The sequence below is a fragment of the Polistes fuscatus genome, unplaced genomic scaffold, assembly GCF_010416935.1.
Source record: "Polistes fuscatus isolate 324 unplaced genomic scaffold, CU_Pfus_HIC Scaffold65, whole genome shotgun sequence".
In the NCBI taxonomy this organism is placed as follows: Eukaryota; Metazoa; Arthropoda; class Insecta; order Hymenoptera; family Vespidae; genus Polistes; species Polistes fuscatus.
Genome location: NW_025113146.1, coordinates 43,188 through 57,900, shown reverse-complemented (window position 1 = coordinate 57,900; position 14,713 = coordinate 43,188). Strand labels below are relative to the sequence as shown.

The 14,713-nt window shown below is 33.1% G+C and overlaps 1 long non-coding RNA gene and 2 other non-coding genes across 3 annotated transcripts; all 3 read right to left on the bottom strand.

Annotated features, from left to right (window-relative positions):
- Positions 1-2,775: 2,775 nt before the first annotated feature.
- LOC122523785 lies at positions 2,776-3,292 on the bottom strand. Its single transcript, XR_006305372.1, has 2 exons — positions 3,259-3,292; positions 2,776-2,899 (listed from the first exon to the last, which is right to left on the bottom strand). It is a non-coding gene; the product is annotated as an uncharacterized LOC122523785 (long non-coding RNA).
- Positions 3,293-7,343: 4,051 nt separating this feature from the next.
- Positions 7,344-7,418, bottom strand: Trnas-gga. Its single transcript has one exon. It is a non-coding gene; the product is annotated as a tRNA-Ser (tRNA).
- A 3,067-nt stretch (positions 7,419-10,485) lies between these two features.
- Positions 10,486-10,560, bottom strand: Trnas-gga. Its single transcript has one exon. It is a non-coding gene; the product is annotated as a tRNA-Ser (tRNA).
- Positions 10,561-14,713: the final 4,153 nt, after the last annotated feature.

Below are 14,713 nucleotides of genomic sequence, written 5' to 3'. Positions count from 1 at the left end.
AAAAAAAGAAATGTAAAAAATAAAAAATAAAAAATCTACTCATTTTTATATCTGTAATTTTAAATAAAAAAAAGATTTTAAGCGCGCATTTCTTCAACGGTTTAACCTATCCTAATAGATTAAATGCTTCAACCATTCTAGATCTAGGATTCTTCAATTCTATATGCAGTCTTTGAAACCAAATGCTTTGCTCAATACAATTAAATGCATATAATGAATTTAAAAAAAATAGAAATTTGATAACGTTTATGTAATATTACAAACATCTAATGAATTAATTGTTTTAAATGACAGAGGACATTCCTATAAGATTCTTCGTATCACAAAGACAAAAGTTCCACTCTAATTACAATTAGTTTGTATTTTGAATTTTGTAAATGTATATATCATCAGCGACTGAAATTAAAAACAAAGATTAAATTTATATATAGCACAAATTCGAACAAGAATAAGTTGTAAATGTATACCATATTTTCGGACAGAGGGAGCCCTTTTTTAAGGGCTGATATTATTGATCATTTATGGAATGAATTTATACAGATGACGTGATGGTAGATCTAATAGTAATAGCTATTTCATGTTAGGAACAATTATTGCGTAATATAAAGCGATAAATTTTTAATGAAGTTTTTACCACAGATTGACCTTAAGGAGCGTTAATTTTATATCGAGTTTATTTGATTAGAAATTAGTTTATTATTTAAATTACACGATTTCTTAATTAATAATAGTTTTATTAGCTAATTTATGATTAGATTTATCTAACAATAAGAACGGATATACAATATCTTGTTTTATTTTAAATGTAATACCTAAAACCTTGCTTAGACGGATCTAGCTTATCGTGTAAGAAGCTTAAATCAATTTCATAGAAATTGTTTTATGCTGGCTTAATAATAATAGCTTCTACATATATGAATGACATAAGACATTGAAAATTTTCTATTAAATTATGTTGTAAAGCGAGATCCGAATGATATAAAATCCAATGAATCTACCTGAATGTATTTTTATGAACGGAGCAAGTTCATCTGAATTGTTTATATCTTCAAAGGTGTTAACTGTTTTATAAGTGTCTTGGGAGTTAAAGAAGTAGAATTTCGAGAACCCGCAGTGATCTCAAATCTCAAAAACGTGATTAACCCTTTCGCTACGAGCGGTGACTATAGTCACCAAACGTTTGACTACCGCCATGTACGAGCGGTGACTATAGTCACCCAACGGTTTTTCATATTATTAAATAAATATTTTATTGATGAATTTTTTATTTGCGCTCATTTTTTAGGCATTTCTTTCCTACGAGCGACTGCACTCGCTCTGCGAAAAAAATCCGAAAACCACAAGTGCACACGTTTGACACGGCGGCTCAAAAAGTGTTAAAATCTTAAGAAGAAAATTTAAAATTAAAAATTTTGAACTGTTTAGTTAAATATACTGATATAAAGCATTTAATATCGGAGAGAAAAACGTTTTTCATTTATTTCTATTTGAATATGTAAATTTATGCAATAGTGATGTTTTTTTTTACTGGATTGACACGTGTCATTTACCTCCGTGTGAAGAACAAAATGCTTGTTTTAAGTATTATTAACTTTGTTAAAAGGAATTCGGTTTTTATCTGTTATTAAAAATATCTATAAAAGAATTTATAATACATATTTTATATATACAATGTTAACATTATAGATATATATATCTTGAAGAAAATCTTGATGATAATGAATGTAATGTAAAGCTTAGTAAAATTCTTTGATTAAAATACAGTTAGAGAACTATTTGTAGATTTTGAAAACTGAGGAATAAGTTTATGCAGGTTGCAGGTGGTCGCAAACATATCTATTCAGGCATTATTTAACTAATACTTTAATTAATTTAAATAAACAGGAATTAAGTACTTAAGTAAGTAAGATGCATCGGATATTGTTATGAAAGTTGGTATATTGATAAATTATAATTATGAGCAATGGGGGTAATACAATAAGCTTAATCTTACAATTATTATACGATAGTATAATTACGAAAATGATACGTTTAATATTTTGTTTAAAAATATTCAATTTTTTCAATATATATGTGGGATGCGAGCACCTCCAAGCCAAACACTTAAATAGGCATTCGTGAGGAGATTGGACGGTGGGCCCTGGATAGCTCAATGGTTAAGAGCAGTCGCCCGGAAAGCGGAAGATCCCGGGTTCGAGTCCCGGTCCAGTCAGTCCAACGGCCCAATTTTTTCACGAATCCTACAAATTGGGGGCTCAGCCGGGATGGAGGTTTGCTTTGTGTCACACTTCTACGACCGTGCAATAATTAAGGAAAAATAATTAAAGTTGAACATCTATGAAAGAGAGGTTAGGCCGACATAAGACGCACAGTGGCGACATGAACGATTGGCTGAGGAACTAGGCAAGGTTTTCCATCCTCGTGTAAGTTATACAGCGTTGGTGGTTAAGTCTGTATTAAAGATCGAGGTTGTATTGGGAATAGCACCCTTGTGTAAGTTATACAGCGTTGGTTTAAGTCTGTATTAAAGATCGAGGTTGGACACAGGTTTTGGTTTGTCGGTTCGTTGGAAAAAGATCTAATGACGAACATTCGGGGTCGAATGTAAGGTTGCGGGGGGTAGAGTGTGGGATGCGAGCACCTCCAAGCCAAAACACTTAAGGGGTTATATCCACTTGCGAGGCAGAAAAAACGCGTTTTTTTTGTGAATTTTTTTCCAAGAGGCATTTTATTTTATACATTAATTGAAAAAATGTACTTAAACAGAATTTAATGTACTTTAACAATCAGCGGTTTATTTAAAAAAATATTGGATCCCCTAGCTCCTGTAGATGATCTGCGGAGAGACCTCCAAAAAAAAGTGCTTGGCGGTGTACAAGATATCTCTGGTCCAAATTATCTGAAAACCAAAAACCAAAAATGTTTAGTTTTGTAATAAATAAATACAGGTAATGATCGAAGGTCTAGTCAAAATTTTGATTTTTGACAAAATGGCGGCTGTTCAAAAAAAATTCAGTTTTTCATGAAAATTTTTCACTTCAAAGTGGCTTAAAAATCGAAATTATTGTCCAAAACCTTATTCCTTCGATCATTACCTGAAAAATATATCTGAGTAAGTGTGTGAAAATTTCAAACCGATCGGTTTAGCGGTTTCGGAGAAATTTTCCTCACCGACTCTGAAAACACGGTTTGAGATAAACGCGTTTAAAGTTTCGGGAATGATTTACACTAAATTAAAAATTTTTTTTTTCAACTTACATCGTGTCATCTATTCCAGCACCATAAGAGGAGAACCCTCTACTTCGTCGTTTGCATCCAAAATGTTTAGTTGTTGTTGTCTACGAGCCATTCTCCCCTCGCGCGTCGACCCTTGCGCTCTTGCGTCCGAAATTGAATGCGCTCTGCGTCCTCTTTACTCACGAAGGAATGAGCATTGGGTCCAAGTGATAATCCCATAGCACTCATATAATAAAGAAGAGATGTTTTACCTTCATTAAAGACCCCGGCTGCAATGTTTGCAGCTATTTCCACAATTTTAGAGCCAGCTGGAATAATTTTTGGAGTTATTTTCCATATCAGCTGATTATAACTTTCATTATTGTTCTGGGTAAAACCACCAACGCATCGTTCCAATAATTTTTTGTTACTTAGATCTTCGTAAATTGGAAAAATAGCTGTTGCAACATCAGGTGGTAAGGCCTCATAATCAAACTGCTATCATCATATTCCACGGTTTTCGGATTAAAAACGTTCTTCCGTTTATTTCTTCGAGACAACTGTTCACTGGAAGTTCTACGAGTTTCTCTGCTAATTTTACGAGGCATTTTTTACTTTAATTAATTAAACTATACACACTGAGAAATACACAAACTGAGCAAAAACACAACTTGTCCACGTGGAAGATCACTTTTAACTGATGAGTTCACATATTTTTAACTTAAAATTCCTCAACATAGGTTTCACGTATAAACTAGACCTTTTGTATTATTATCTTAGGGTCCCAAACACAATATAAGTCGAGATCAAAAGTATAGCGGCTACCAGAAACAGCTGCTACTCCGGCTCGTGCTCCGCCTACTTTCGAACGCTCGGAGACGTTCTTACTAATACGCTCATATCTCCGAAACTAATTGTCGGATCGATTTGAAATTTTCAGAGAATATTCTTGAATATATTTACATTCAAAAAATGAAAAAAAAAAAATTTTTTTGAAAATCACAAGTGGATATAACCCCTTAATAGCCTCTAGTTGCCCCTCTTCAGCTACAGTTAGGTAGGGGCCTCTTCGGCTATAAGCCTCGTCTTTTCTTCATGCCTTGAAAACTGCATCTGGACATTTCCTACGTGCGAGCAAGATAAGATCTTCTATACTATTTTAAATAAATTAACTCGTATGTTTTTATGATTTTAGTTTTTAATTAATAAAAAATTAATTTACATTTTCTGTTCATTATTAAAGCTTGTGAACCATGAATGAATTCTAAGTTCATTGACCGTGTTCTTATACACGAGCCTAATTAATCGAATGTCCAAGCAGATAATTATAATCGATGTCCTAATAACACGTCGTAATTTTTAATGTCAAGTAAAAAACTGGAACTGAAATAAATAATGCAATAGGTGTAATGCATTTTCTTGCAATATTTTTATTTAATTTTTTCTTTATATGAATTATATCAAATATTTCAAAGACTAAATCGCGATAGTGCGAAGTGCTAGTTATAATACTTAAAATTAAGTATCAAATTCATCTAAGCATTTGAGAATTTGTTCGACTCTATCTCATTCGAGATAGAATCGAAATAGAAATGAATCTTTCAAATCATTGCAAATCCTTTTGAATCATGATACATAATAAAGATTACAGAAGAGTGATAAAATTAATTTATAAAACAAGCTTGATAAAATGAAATAGTAACAATTCTGTATAAAACCCGGAGGTGGAAACTCGCACTGGAAAGTGCAAGTATACCACGTGCCATTCCCGGGTCCTACCTACTTATAATTAAAGTTTCACATTCGCTCAAAAAATTATACATGGGAGAAGAATAAATAGATTAAAATTATACATTTAGTTATACAAATAATTAACTTACACTATACTTTATTATAACTAAGTCCTCGTGTGGTCCTCGTGTGGTCCTCGTGTGGGTGGGTCCTCCTCCTAATTAACCTGCAAAAAAAAAAAACAAAGGGATAGGGAATAAAAAGAAAAGTAGGCCTGGAAACGAACCTGAAAGAGAAAAAGAAAATATTATTTTAGTTTTACAAAGATGCCATGAATGATCCATGGTACCTGTAAAAACATGCAAGTGCATTAACAATAATTTTTCTCACACCAACATAAAACGAGGAATGCATGTGAATAGAATTTAAGCAACATCGATGATTTTACTGAAAAGTAACACACTGTAGTATAATTGCAATATATACACATACGGAGATTACAAATTATGAATATTTTCAATTTAATTATTTTGCAGTCTACTTAAAATATAGTACAATAAAAATAAATGTATATAATTGTAGGTTGATCCATGGTATCTGTAAAAAAAAGAAAATTGATTAAAAATAACTATAATACATGTGTTTCTGGCATTTATATAAGTGACCAGAAAATGGTCGAATATCTCTCAATGAGTTCTACTAAACAGTTTAACGCTGGAATGAGTGAGATAGGACAGGATAGATAAATGAACAAAACACTTTTACGCGGCACAAAGCTACTTGCCTCGGCATAAAAACTCTCACGGAATTGAGAGAAAAGCCGGGGCAAGAGAACAATTTATTCAATAAACTGGTGTAACATACAATGACAAACAAAAAGCTGAAAAGAAAATATATTATTAGAATAACGACGCGAGGTACCTTTTGGTCGCACGCTAGAGAGCTCTCTCTTACCGTTCGCTTCCGACGCAAGGCGACAACCGAACGCACGCTGTTTCTTATCGCACCTAACGATGGCCTGTCTGGCCAGAACCTTATCCCGCGTTGGTAGTCTGGCGACCGGTTGCAGATAATTCGCTACAACCGTCCGACTACAAGCCCACGTGGGGAGCCTGGCAACAGGTTGCAGATAATTCGCTACAACTGTCCGACTAGAAGCCCACGTGGGGAGCCTGTTGGGAACAAAACACCAGACAATTCCACACACTCCTCACTCACTCTCACACGCTCTAGTCACGTTGCCTAGAACAAAAGCCAAGATAACGAGAAGCTCAAGATGAGAAAACACACTGTTGTTAGCTCAAACCAGAGTGAACACCAAAATGAGACTCGTGCGTGCACACGGCCCCACGCATCCTATCCCATCCCGCACACCTCAAGGCGCTCTCCCATGCCTCTTGCATGGTAAGGCGCGCCCGCACGCATTTCGACAGCCCTTGCGCGTCCTCGCAACTTAATTAACGCATACGCCGCCTATCCTATTCCGCGCGCAATATAAATTATTCCAACAACGTAAATATCGCCGAACAGATTATTATTCAAAAATATGTTAATAAGTATGTAATACCTATACTAGTACATATATGTGTTTAAATAATCTGAAATATAAAGAGAATATATTAAAATATTAAAATAATTGTTAATTAATCGATAAAAATGTCTATTGTTGTTAAAAAAGCTCAGAGTATATGTTCCGTGATCCCTCCTTCTCGAAATCCACCGTTGATCTGAGTCATTGTCCTCTGTTAAAAAGTTCTTTTGGTGAAAGTTGTTTACAAGATCTTCCGAACGTTGAGCACATGTATAAAAAGAATAATAAGCCTATTTAATAAAATTTAAGATTGAAACGTTATGATTTTCGTATTTTTATCTATTTTATGTAATTATTTTAATGCTTCTGCGCACTGATGACTTCGAGGGTAAAATTCTGCTGTAACATAAAGAGAGTGCAATAGTGCATTATAATAATTTTTAATTAATCGGTGCAAGCGTCTATTGTTGCTTAAAAGCTCGGAGAATATCTTCTGTGATCCCTCCTCCTCGAAATCCACCGTCTATCTGAGACATTGTCCTCGGTTGAGGTTTTTTTGGTTAAAGTTGTTTACAGGACCTTCCGAAAGTTAAACATGTGTATAAAAGAAAATAATCTACTTAATCAATAAAATTTAAAATTATAACGTCCTTATTTTAATATTCTTTTATTTTTTATGTAATTGTTTATACTAATGTACATTTTTTTAAACGAACCTGTGCAGTGGTGACTTTGGTGGGGGAAATTTTCATCGAAAAGAATAATAAATTAATACTGATTAATATTCAAAAATATGTTAATAAGTATGTAATGCTTATATACTACATATATGTGTAGGATTCGTGAAAAAATTGGGCCGTTGGACTGACTGGACCGGGACTCGAACCCGGGTCTTCCGCTTTCCGGGCGACTGCTCTTAACCATTGAGCTATCCAGGGCCCACCGTCCAATCTCTTCACGAATGCCTATTTAAGTGTTTGGCTTGGAGGTGCTCGCATCCCACATTCTACCCCCCTGCAACCTTTACATTCGACCCCGAATGTTCGTCATTAGATCTTCTTCCTTGAACCATCTATCCTTCTTCGTTGTCTTGAACGCATTGCTGGGCGCTTAACCCTTTGACTGCGGCGCGCTCTCGGACGAATCCATCGATATGGACGGCGCGTTCTTCGCTTGTCGGTCGCTGCGACTAGTTGTTCACTGACTAGTGGACACTGACAGTGACCAAAACAGTACCCGGAAATTTGATGCTATTCTAAGGGTTTAGAAAGTAATAATGGCAAAAAATTTTAAATATCAATTTTTTTTATTTATATTAAGTAACTTTTTTAGCTATTTTAATTTACTTAACTTTTGTACATTCCTTCAATAATTAATAAGCAAATAAATACAAAGGAAAAAATCAAAAATTTATAATGTAACAGAAGATATGACAACTTTAACGGGATATTTTGATAATTTTAACATAATAAAAATAATAAAACCATAAAGAACGAATAAAGATAACATTTTAATAGAAAAATTTAATAATCAATTTGTGTATGGTATATTTGAAAACATGGATCAATGCATAAACCTACATCGCATTTTTACATTCATATCTGCTTTCTCGTCGGATTTTATGTTTAGTGCATACCACACATTTTCGCGTTTGATTCTTTTTTTTCGCAGACGGATTGACATAAGTACTTGGAAAATGCCTTTCAATAAGACGTAAGGGATCGTCGGTACTTCTTTTCCCTTGGTATGCATTTGAAATTTGTAAATATTTTCCAAATATTTGTTTTATTACTAGTAAATGAAATGCCGCGAATTTTAACTCTTCACCTGATACGTATTTATATAAAACATATGCGTTCCAAATACTTATATCTAATAAATGAAAAAAAAATTTTTTATACCATTTATAACTTTTCCTAATACACTCAACAGTACTAATTACCATATCGGTCTTATCTACAGCACCCATATTATGATTGTAATCCTGTATACATGTTGGTTTTGTTATTGGTGTTTTTGTAAGGTAATGAAGCTTTCTTGTTTCTACGATATCAGCGTGATGTAAACTTGTCAACATCCAAACTTCTCTTTTATCCTGCCATTTCATACATAATAAAGTTTCAGTTGATCGAAATGATATTTCTCCTTTTTGCAATTTGTTTGAAATAATTGGTACATATTTGCGGTTTTTTCTTACGGTACCACAACTATTTGTCTGTTTCAAGTGTAATGTGTTAAATAAAAGCGGACTCGTGTACCAATTATCCACATATAAACTGTGACCTTTCCCGAGATAATCTTTCATGAGAGTCATGACTATATTACCGGATTTACCCAAATTTTCTTGAAACACAGAAATTTCTGTTTCCGAACCGGAATATACTAACATGTCAAAAATATACCCCGTTTTACAGTCACAAGCAATGAAAGACTTTATGCCAAATCGACTGCGTTTCGATGGTATAAATTGTTTGAAGGATAAGCGACCTTTGAACAATAATAAACTTTCGTCTATACAAATATTTTGAAACGGGTAGAAATTTTGCTTTAAATTCAATCGAAATCTATCATTTAGTTCACGAATTTTGAACAATTTATCTCTACAGTTTAATACCTCGGGATTGCTAAAATGTAAGCACTGCATTAAGTTCAAAAATCTATCTCGAGACATAATATCATGAAAAATGTCAGTTTTCATAAATTTGTCTTTCGACCAATATTCCGGGTAAGAAAGTTTTTTTACGCGTGACATTAGTAATACGGTACCTAAAAAACAGTATATTTCATCTACATTAGTATCGTACCATGAATTTATTCGCGAATTAGCCTTCCATGTACGCTTTTCTTTTAAATAATTATGGTATTTATTTGTTTCATTTACAATATAATTTACTAATGATTCTGGGAAAAATAATTGAAAATAATCTAATGGTTTTGATTTTTTGTTTAAGGCTGCTTTGCATCCAGAATCTTTATCATTAAAGTTGTGTACTTTTGGAATTAAATTTTTATGTGACCAACAGATGTTTAGAAATGGATCTGGCGATGTAAATTCATTGCCATTATTTTCTTGTAATTGTGAATTATTTTGCTCTCCAATTTCTGATCCGGAACTTGAACTTAATAAGCGCAACACGCGTCTTGATTTTCGAACAATTAAATTTTCTTCTTCAGACGAGGAAAATATGTCGTCAAGAAGCTCTATTTCTTCCTCTTCACTACTACTTAGATAAACACGCTTTCTTTTCTTCTGGCCAAACATTTTTAGGGTGTACTCTATTATTTAAAAAAATAACGAATGGATAAATTCAAAAACTAATCACAAAATAAAAAAATACTTACATATGCAGTAAAGAAACGGGTTTACAGGAATCAATGCACGAAGAAATTATACGAGAGCGTAACGTAGAAGAGCAGTGTAATATGAAGGCAATTTATTGAACAATATTGAGACAATTGCCGATATTTAGTTGCTATGTTACATAAAACAACAAATTCCATGTTGAATCAACTGGTAAAACAGTAATAAAATTGTTATGGCTAAAAAATACAGAGGGCGTATATATACGCCTTTCGTATATATTGACGGATTTGTGAGGGCGTATATATACGCCTTTCGTATATATTGATGGACTTGCGAGGGCGTATATATACGCCTTTAGCAGTCAAAGGGTTAAAGGCCGTCCTGCCTAGTTCCCCAGCCAACCCGTTCACGTCCCAAACGCATTGCTGGGCGCTTAAAGGCCGTCTGCCTAGTTCCCCAGCCAACCGTTTACGTCCTGAACGCATTGCTGGGCGCCTAAAGGCCGTCCTGCCTAGTTCCCCAGCCAACCGTTCACGTCGCCACTATACGTCTTACGTCGGCCTAACCTCTCTATGATAGATGTTCAACTTTTAATTATTTTTCCTTAATTATTGCACGGTCGTAGAAGTGTGACACGAAGCAAACCTCCATCCCGGCTGAGCCCCCAATTTGTAGGATTCGTGAAAAAATTGGGCCGTTGGACTGACTGGACCGGGACTCGAACCCGGGTCTTCCGCTTTCCGGGCGACTGCTCTTAACCATTGAGCTATCCAGGGCCCACCGTCCAATCTCTTCACGAATGCCTATTTAAGTGTTTGGCTTGGAGGTGCTCGCATCCCACATATGTGTCTAAATAATCTGAAACATAAAAAAAGTGCATTAAAATATTAAAATAACTGTTAATTAATCAATGCAAGCGTCTATTGTTGCTTAAAAGCTCGGAGTATATGTTCCGTGATCCCTCATCCTCAAAATTCGTCGTTAGACTGAGTCATTATTCTCTGTTAATGTTCTTTTGGTGAAAGTTGTTTACAGGACCTTCCGAACCTTGAGCATGTGTATAAAAAGAATAATAAGCCTATTTAATAAAATTTAAGATTAAAACGTTATGATTTTCGTATTTTTATCTATTTTACGTAATTATTTTAATGATTCTGCGCAGTGATGACTTCGAGAATAAAATTCTGCTGTAACATAAATGGAGAGCATTAGTGCATTAAAATAATTGTTAATTAATCGATGCAAGCGTCTATTGTTGCTTAAAAGCTCGGAGTATATGTTCCGTGATCCCTCCTCTTTGAAATCCACCGTTGATCTGAGTCATTGTCCTCTGTTAAAAAGTTCTTTTGGTGAAAGTTGTTTACTGGATCTTCCGAACGTTGAGCACGTGTATAAAAAGAATAATAAGCCTATTTAATAAAATTTAAGATTAAAACGTTATGATTTTCGTATTTTTATCTATTTTATGTAATTATTTTAATGATTCTGCGCAGTGATGACTTCGAGAATAAAATTCTGCTGTAACATAAAGGGAGTGCATTAGTGCATTAAAATAATTGTTAATTAATCGATGCAAGTGTCTATTCTTGTTAAAAAGCTCGGAGTATATGTTCTATGCTCCCTCCTCCTCAAAATTCGTCGTTAGACTGAGTCATTATCCTCTGTTAATGTTCTTTTGGTGAAAGTTGTTTACAGGACCTTCCGAACCTTTAGCATGTGTATAAAAAGAATAAAAAACCTATTTAATAAAATTTAAGATTAAAACGTTATGATTTTCGTATTTTTATCTATTTTACGTAATTATTTTAATGATTCTGCGCAGTGATGACTTCGAGAATAAAATTCTGCTGTAACATAAAGGGAGTGCATTAGTGCATTAAAATAATTGTTAATTAATCGATGCAAGCGTCTATTGTTGCTTAAAAGCTCGGAGTATATGTTCCGTGATCCCTCCTCTTTGAAATCCACCGTTGATCTGAGTCATTGTCCTCTGTTAAAAAGTTCTTTTGGTGAAAGTTGTTTACTGGATCTTCCGAACGTTGAGCACGTGTATAAAAAGAATAATAAGCCTATTTAATAAAATTTAAGATTAAAACGTTATGATTTTCGTATTTTTATCTATTTTATGTAATTATTTTAATGATTCTGCGCAGTGATGACTTCGAGAATAAAATTCTGCTGTAACATAAAGGGAGTGCATTAGTGCATTAAAATAATTGTTAATTAATCGATGCAAGCGTCTATTGTTGCTTAAAAGCTCGGAGTATATGTTCCGTGATCCCTCCTCTTTGAAATCCACCGTTGATCTGAGTCATTGTCCTCTGTTAAAAAGTTCTTTTGGTGAAAGTTGTTTACAGGACCTTCCGAACCTTGAGCATGTGTATAAAAAGAATAATAAGCCTATTTAATAAAATTTAAGATTGAAACGTTATGATTTTGGGATTTTTATCTATCTTACGTAATTATTTTAATGATTCTGCGCAGTGATGACTTCGAGAATAAAATTTTGCTGTAACATAAAGGGAGTGCATTAGTGCATTAAAATAATTGTTAATTAATCGATGCAAGTGTCTATTCTTGTTAAAAAGCTCGGAGTATATGTTCTATGCTCCCTCCTCTTTGAAATCCACCGTTGATCTGAGTCATTGTCCTCTGTTAAAAAGTTCTTTTGGTGAAAGTTGTTTACTGGATCTTCCGAACGTTGAGCACGTGTATAAAAAGAATAATAAGCCTATTTAATAAAATTTAAGATTAAAACGTTATGATTTTCGTATTTTTATCTATTTTATGTAATTATTTTAATGATTCTGCGCAGTGATGACTTCGAGAATAAAATTCTGCTGTAACATAAAGGGAGTGCATTAGTGCATTAAAATAATTGTTAATTAATCGATGCAAGTGTCTATTCTTGTTAAAAAGCTCGGAGTATATGTTCTATGCTCCCTCCTCTTTGAAATCCACCGTTGATCTGAGTCATTGTCCTCTGTTAAAGTTCTTTTGGTGAAAGTTGTTTACAAGATCTTCCGAACGTTGAGCACGTGTATAAAAAGAATAATAAGCCTATTTAATAAAATTTAAGATTAAAACGTTATGATTTTCGTATTTTTATCTATTTTATGTAATTATTTTAATGATTCTGCGCAGTGATGACTTCGAGAATAAAATTCTGCTGTAACATAAAGGGAGTGCATTAGTGCATTAAAATAATTGTTAATTAATCGATGCAAGCGTCTATTGTTGCTTAAAAGCTCGGAGTATATGTTCCGTGTTCCCTCCTCCTCGAAATCAACCGTTGATCTGAGTCATTATCCTCTATAAAATTTGTTTTATTAAATTTATTTATATGACTTTCCTAACGCTGCGCATGTGTGTAACGGAAATTTTATTTTTAATAAAGAGAAATAAAGATTAAAACGCACTGATTTTAGCATTTTTTATTTTTATGTAATTGTCGAAACAAATTTATATTTTTTTTAATGGTCCTGTGCAGTGGTGACTTTGGTTGGGGAAATTTTCATTGAAGTGAATATCACATGGAAATTATTTTTTAATCGCCTTATTTTTTATGTATATCTTCTACAGCAGGATTATGCAACTCTCGCGATATAATAATAATTTCATATAATAGAAGTTAATGCGAAGTCTGTTATTAAGCAGTTACCGTATATAAAAACAATACTTTACTATCTAAATGTTTTAAAATTATCAGCTGTATATAAAGGAAGTTCATATGTTTTACGTAAAGATTCCTTAATGATTAAATTATAATTTTTCTTAAAAATATATTTTACATATATATACTTAATCTTTAACATTTCACTAAAATATGAATCATTATGAAGACGATTATTTAATTAAACGGTGAACAAATAAATTATTCGAGTGAGCCACTATAGTGGTGATGGACCTGGAAAAAATAATCGCAAAAGCCACTCTAGTGGCAGGCCGGCTAAGGCCTATATCGGTAAAAGTAGTGCTCTACTTTTATCTTTTCGACCGTCGGTAATAGTAGACTTAAAATTTTTTTTACTCTACGTCGGTAATATTTTATATTTAGGTTCCTGACGGTCAATATTATTAAAGTACAAACTCTCATTAACAACGGTCGATACTTAAAAAATAGAAAACTGTAATTACCGACGGTAGATAAGATAAAGGTAGAGCACTACTATTACCGATATAGGCCTTAGCCGGCCTGCTACTAGAGTGGCTTTTGCGATTATTTTTTTCAGGTCCATCTCCACTATAGTGGCTCACTCGAATAATTTATTTGTTCACCGTTTAATTAAATAATCGTCTTCATAATGATTCATATTTTAGTGAAATGTTAAAGATTAAGTATATATATATGTACAATATATTTTTAAGAAAAATTATAATTTAATCATTAAGGAATCTTTACGTAAATCATACGAACGTGCTTTATATACGACTAATAATTTAAAAAGTGTGTGTATCAGGTCCGACGCACGACTCGAGTTTTTACCCCTTTAAAATCATTGTCTTTGAACAGGTACAGAAAAAAAAGTTTTACTAGATTAAAAAAAGACAAGAATACAATAAATACATAGAAAGATAAAATGTATGAATCGAATGCACAATCTCTTTTATACATCGCAACTTTAATTTCTATAATTTTTGACTACTCCCTGGTATCTGTAAATACATAAAAGTTATTAAAAAACATTATAAAGTAATTAGTTTCTGTATTTTAAATGGATAAAAGGAACAAAGGAGAAAAACGAATAAGGATATGATATTAATTAGGGATTTAAAAGAAACTAATTACAATTAAAATGTTTATGGCAAGCGGTCTTTGGCTAGATTTTACTTGCAATGGAATGTTTAACATATAAAATATAAACATGTATAACAAATGTATAACATATAAAATATGTTAAACATTATACTGAAGTAAAATACCATTGCCC